The sequence below is a fragment of the Canis lupus genome, chromosome 1 (assembly GCF_011100685.1).
Source record: "Canis lupus familiaris isolate Mischka breed German Shepherd chromosome 1, alternate assembly UU_Cfam_GSD_1.0, whole genome shotgun sequence".
Classification (NCBI taxonomy): domain Eukaryota; kingdom Metazoa; phylum Chordata; class Mammalia; order Carnivora; family Canidae; genus Canis; species Canis lupus.
The window spans coordinates 93,996,217-94,002,386 of NC_049222.1; the positions used below are offsets into that span (position 1 = coordinate 93,996,217).

The 6,170-nt window shown below is 44.4% G+C and overlaps 1 protein-coding gene across 3 annotated transcripts in view; it reads left to right on the plus strand.

Moving 5' to 3' along the window:
* The first annotated feature begins 437 nt into the window (after window positions 1–437).
* The window catches only part of JAK2 (Janus kinase 2), a 114,310-nt gene continuing 108,577 nt past the window's right edge, over window positions 438–6,170 (plus strand). Inside the window, exons 1-2 of one of the 3 annotated variants that reach the window (XM_038527259.1) lie at window positions 438–455; window positions 763–842. The gene's annotated coding sequence lies outside the window, so the exon portion shown is untranslated. Of the gene's footprint in view, window positions 456–762; window positions 843–6,170 lie in introns of those variants that run through there. The other 2 variants (XM_038527261.1, XM_038527262.1) reach the window with 2 other exon arrangements.

A 6,170-nucleotide genomic window follows, 5' to 3' on the forward strand; every position in this document is an offset into this window, starting at 1 on the left:
AGGCGGTGTGACCGGGGGAGGGTGGGGACGACGCCTGTGACGACGGGCTTCCCGGCGGCCCGAAGTGGGAGTGGTGTGGGCTTGGAGGAAGGAAGAGAGGAAGAGGAGCCGAAGGGGGCAGCGGCGGCCGCAGCCAGCGGCCTCCCCGCGCCCTGACAGGCTGGGCCGGCGCCCGGCGCGCTCGGGACTTGCCGCCGCCGCCTCGGCCGCTCGGCGCCTGGGCCCGGACTCGCGGCGCGCGTCGGGGCGGAGAGCTGCGGCCGCCGCGCGGGGACAGGCCCAGGGCTCGCCGCCCAGGGATGTGAGTGGGAGCCGAGCCCGCGCGGGAGGGCCCGGGACGGCCCGGCCTGGAGGACGCCGGGACCCCTGCCCACGCCGGGGGCTCCGCGGGCGCCGGGTCGGAGCAGCCCCCGCGGGCCGGGGGGCTCGCGCTCGCCGCCGGATCGCTGCAGCTGGTGCGTGCGAGGGCTGCGTGGCCTCTGGGTGGGGGCAGCGCGCGTCCGCCCACCTCCCTGCGGCTGCTGGGGGCGTAAACTGGTCGGCGAGGACAGTTCCGCTTGGAGGGGAAGCCGGCGGCGCGCTTCGCTGTCGCCGTCTGCATCCATGTGCGCCTCGTATCCGCCTTCCCCCTCCCCGCGGCTTAGACCTCTTCCAGGAGGTTCTAGACGCCTGAATCGCCTGGGGAAGAGCATCTGTCTCCCCTGGATTTCTGCGGTAATAACCGCTGTTGCTGCACCCCCCCTTTTTTTTTTTTTTTTTTAGGTTTCAGAGTCAGGCGAGGGAACAAGATGTGAACTGTTGCGCTTCTGCAGAAGACGGCCCTTCCTCCCCTTCCCGCGAAGGTGAGTGCGCGGTGTTCGCGGCGGCCAGGGAGGGCTCCTTGCGGCTCGGTCCTCTGGAAATGGCAGTGCCGGACTTAGAATGCTGGTCCGCCGGGGCGATTTGGGGGGTGTTTCCTGTTGCTCTCCGACCCTTCGAGAGACCTTCGCTGCCTCTTTCCCCGCTGATGATTCAAGTAACGAGACTTTGCGGAAGCAGCATTTGCCAGTTTACCCGCCCTCCTCCAGTATCCAGAGTGTGTTCACCTCTCAAAGAGGAACGTTTTCGACTAATAACAGATACCTGTTGAGAGGATACTGCCAGCTGTTCTTGCTGGAGCCTCTGCTACCACAACGAGTGCTTCCTGGGTGGTTTTATCTGCCTGTTTGCTGTGTCGGTTGAATTTACCCAGTTTGCTTTCCGGTGGTGGTTAATCAGGAGAAACTCCTTTTGTCTGAATGGAAGGACAGAAGCGGCTGAATATTGTCAGAGATGGGGGGGGGGGGGGGCGGGGGGAGAGGAAGACCGTGGAGAAGGAAAGTAGAAGTGAGACTGAGAGAGAGGACAGTTGCTTTTGGTTTCTTAATAGGTTTGTACAAGCCTGATTCGTTGGGCTCCTGAAAATATTCTAAGCGACACCCAGCAGATTTGAAGATGAATAATCAACCTTTGACCTCTCTTTCCCCACCCCTTTCACCTTTTCTCACGAATGTGAAAATCACTAGCTTGCATGTGCAACAACGTTATCTGTTAGAGTGTAACAGATCTGCACACTGGTTGTGTCCAGCCCCTGCCTTAATAGTACACGTATTTACTTGTAGAGGAAAGCGACAGTTCTTGCTGACTACATAAGCATGTGAAGCTTGTTTTTCAAGCTGAGACAGGTGTCTCAGGTATGGGAAGGGAACGTGGTCTCTTCTCTCTGCTTCACCTGGCTGTTGCTGAAAGGCCGGATGCTTTTGAGGCAGAATAGGGAAGTTCATTGGCTCTGGAATCAGATCTGGGTTTGAATCATGGTGTTCCTGACACTTAATAGTTGTATTATTTAAAATGTCTTTGAGCCTCACTTTTCTTAAAAGGTGGTTGTGACGACTCAGTAAGATTATGCGTGGGAAGTAGTAGTACATTGCTTGGCTACTGTTGAAGTCTTGGCTACTCTCATGGCCAGGCAGGCAAAGGGGATTTAGAGAAGGGCAGAATCACTCAGCATGAGGTGGTCAGCCAGGGGCCTGTGTTTCTTCCTCGTTAGTAGAAGGAGAAAGACCACTTTCAGGTCTTGAACTGGTCGAGGGGGTCTTAACAGCCTTTTTATGGAAGGGTTCCACTCTTCTCTCTCCCCACACCCCCTCCCCCCATCATTGCGCGGCCTCTACCGACAGTTGTGCTGCCCTCTTGTGGTTAAATTGTGCCAGAGCTTTCTTCCGCTCCTCCCCTTTTAACATTTTTTCCCTCCCTCTGTTTAGGCCCCTCGCCTTTGCTCCCAGTTTCCCAAACTGTGTGCTGAGGTGCCCTAGAGCAGCAGTCACCTCAGGCTTGAACTGTTTGAGGTAGTTCACAGTTTCAAGATTAAATCGACACATTTCCTTTCTACAATGCCCCATTTTGCAAAGCTGTCTTTTAAAAGTTCCTCTGATAAAAAGCAACTACTGTGTGAGAATCAATGTGATACAGGAAAGGAGAGTGTGATGTCCAGTTTGATTCCAAGAAGTTGTACAAGGCTGAGCAAGCACTACGTTGTAAAAATACTAAGTGATTTGAATTCATCTACTGACCTTTTTCTTTTGGCTTGGGGGTGCTATGAAATTATTACTAAGAACTCCCCGAATGGAGAAACTTTGGGAACTTTTTGCTTTGGCTTTTGGTTGGCTTTTCTGATATATACAAAACATTTTTGAAATGGAAAAACTGCATTTTTTAAAATGTTGGTCACTGATTCCTATCCCCACCAAAAGTATTGATACAAAAATTGGTAAAATTATTGATACAAAGCTAGTACCAGCTGGTAGTGGCTTAGTATATTTCCTCTCCTATTTAATATCTTTATAGCTTCTGCCCATTCCTTTCATTTTGAAGTGAATTCTATTGCTTATTTGTCATTCTAGTCACTTCCTGGTTTTTCCAGTCCTGCTCTTCTAGGGTTTTTGAGTGTCTCTCCTTAGACTCACCATGCCCCAAATGAAAAATCATTTTTATACTCCTTTGGAATTTTCTTCTCTCCTGGTCATATAGGCTTTAAATTAGGCGTCATCTTTAAACTACTACTTTTATGTGCCTCTTGTACTAACCCATTCAACATGTCCTGTCTATATTTCTTTTATCTCTCATCTCTCCTTGCCTCACTTTACCACCTGAATTCCAGGACTTAGTTCCCTGAGTCTAGAATGTTGAAAGTTGTTATCAGCCTCTCAGAATCTAGCATCTCTTTCTTCTGTTCATCCACAATAGAAATGTCACTAATACTCCTTATTGTGGCATTCCTTTGCCCCCAAATCTTCAGTGAATTCCCACTTTCTACCTGTTAAATTTAACTTCCTTTTTCTGGTTCTCAGGATAATTGTCATAATTTCCTGCCCTGTTTATTCAGTCTTTAGCCTAAGGACCCGCAATGAACATTCTCTGCTATGGTCTTTCAAGCCGTTTTTCACGTTTTCTGATAATGGTTATGCTTATTTCAGTTTTTAACTTCCGTTTATGTTTTCCATCCTTCTTCAGTCAAGCCCAATTCTGTATCTCTACCACTCACTATTTCGTAATGAAGGAGGGCCTCATTCTCATTTGAAAAAATGAGGATGACTGTAGCACTCTTTCTATAGGTTTGTAGTCAGAATGAAGTGAATTAATACATGAAAAGTCTTCAAGACCAGTGCCTGGCATATTAAGTACACCTTAAGTTTTAGCTTTTGTTATTATAATTATGTGTCATCACTATTATTATTACTACTTTTACTATAACTATACTCCTAGTTAAAATTCAGCCTAATTTCTGAAACTGTTTCTCACTAAATATTGCTTTTTTCCTTTCTATGTTTTTATTCTTTTAGTTACAGAGGATCCTCACATAATTTGTTTATATATCCTGCTCTGATTGTTTGATAATTTCCTTAGTGTTAACCTTATCTTTTCAAGTTGATCGTATGTGCTTTGAGGAATACATACGTAGAGTGCTGAGCACATAGGGAACATTCTGTAAATGTTGTGTATTAAAAAGCAATTTTAGTCACCAAACAAATATCCATTAATACTTAAAATGTAGAAGGAACATTGCTATGTCCAAAGAGATGCAGAAAAATATAAAATAGGTTCCTTTCATTGAGAACTTAAAATGTAACTAGAAAGATAAGGTAAATAATAAAAGTTATAGATATTTGAGGCCACTTAGAGGTGAAGTGAGCAGGGAAGGCTCCAGAGATGAGGTAAAGTAAAAACTAGGCACGATATTATTTTGCATAAGAGGAAGGACTGTGTATAGGTGGTAAACAGAAGCAAAATTTGCATGACATTTTCAGAGAACAGTACATAAGACAATTTGAAATGAAGGTTTGAATGGCAGGGTAGTAAGAAATCAGGTTGATGATATAGATTGAAGTTAGATTTTGGAAGCCTTTAAGTGCGAGGATGAGAAGAATGTACATTGCTCCGTAAGTAACAGAGAAGCTTTAAAAGTTTGGATTGAGAAAAAGCATGCTAAGAGAAGTATTTTAGGAAAAACAAAGTGGCACGAGTGCAATGTAGAATATGAATTAGAGAAATGATAGAGCTAAGAAAATAATTTAGGCCTAGTGTTTGGATTTAGTGAAAATAGGGCTGGAGAGCTGTGGCATAAGACTTCATTCTATACTGGATAGGAAAGGAGGATGTGGTCAGGGGGGAGGGGAAAAGGAGTAATCAAAGATGACTTTGAAGTTTTGATCCTCAGTGACATAAGAAATTGAAGAGTGTTGGAATGCCAGGACATCTTGAGAACATCTGGGCGAGTCTATGAATTTTGTACATTAGGAATCTGAGGCCTAAAGAGATTTGAAAATGTGTCCAAAGTTACCCAGCTAGTTGGTGACAAAGAAAGAACTAGAATTTTTTAAATGACAGTACTGACAAATAGATATGAAGGCTTTAGTAGCTGGTTGAAGAGATTCAAACAGCTGGACTTACATTTTTGATGTTTAATTTGGCGTGACAGTGAGATAAGTGAAAATAGATAGCTAGACAGTAGATGAGTGGAACTTGGTAGAGAAGTTTAAGGCTGGAATTGTGGTGGTCAGAAAGAGCGGTGGACCTGAAATTGAGCCTTGACAATTGCCCATAATTACAGGGTGAAAGAAGAGCAATTGGCAAAAGAGATAGAGAAGGAGCTGTGAGTCTGAGAGGCAAATGGGTAGGTAGATTAAGAGGGTGGGAATGATTAACATGTTGATTATTGTTGATCACTGTGAAGAAATGAGAAGAGTCAGAACTAAAAAAAGACCTTAAAAATTTCCTAACATGAAATCTAGAAAACTAGAAGATGAAAGTTGCTTTTAGTTTTCTGCTGCAGAAATACCTACTGTTAATATTTTATTCCCTCTAGTATAATATATGACCTTTGAGTTTGACAGTTGGGTAAGTAATGGAGACTTCTATCCAAAGTTATCACTGGGACTAAAGATGAGAATTTTAGGTATAATAAAGATGGTAAAGTATTTTTGACCGTTTCTGTCATTTGTTTCCTTTTATATCACACTATCCAGGTACTGCTCTTCCTTGTGGGAATTAGCCTTACACTTATATTATTTGAATGAGTAGACATTCAGTGGTTCTTACTAGACCTTCAGTGGTCTAGGAGGTTAGACAAATGATCTCTGGGTGCATTCATACTAGTAAAATCTGAATAGAATGATAAGGTATTAATTTCTAAAAGGAAAGAGAAACCCTTGGTTAGATAACTTGTGAAAGTGAAGGTAGCATGGTTAACAGTGTTTAGGAGAGCTGGGAAGGGCAAAAGGAAGCATTATCTCTTTTTAAAGCCTGTACAGTTTAGCTATCAGAGGTGGACTAGCTTGAGATAGTCCATGGGCTGTTTTGCTTGAATGCTTATTTTCATTTCCCAAGGACGCATTTTGGCCTGCTTTTCTGCTGTCAGTCCTTGGGATTAGGGTATTCATTGTTGCTTACTAAATGACTTTAATACATTCTGATTATAAAATAAAATGCCACTAGGTAATATTTTGTAATATGAAAGGCAGTGTGATGAGAAGAAGTGCACTGTTTTTGGAAATCAGAGGCGATCAGGGACTAACTGCTGTCAACATGAGTTTGAACAAGTCACGCGATCATTGAGCCTCTTTTCCCTCTTATTTGGAAAATGAGGGATTGGA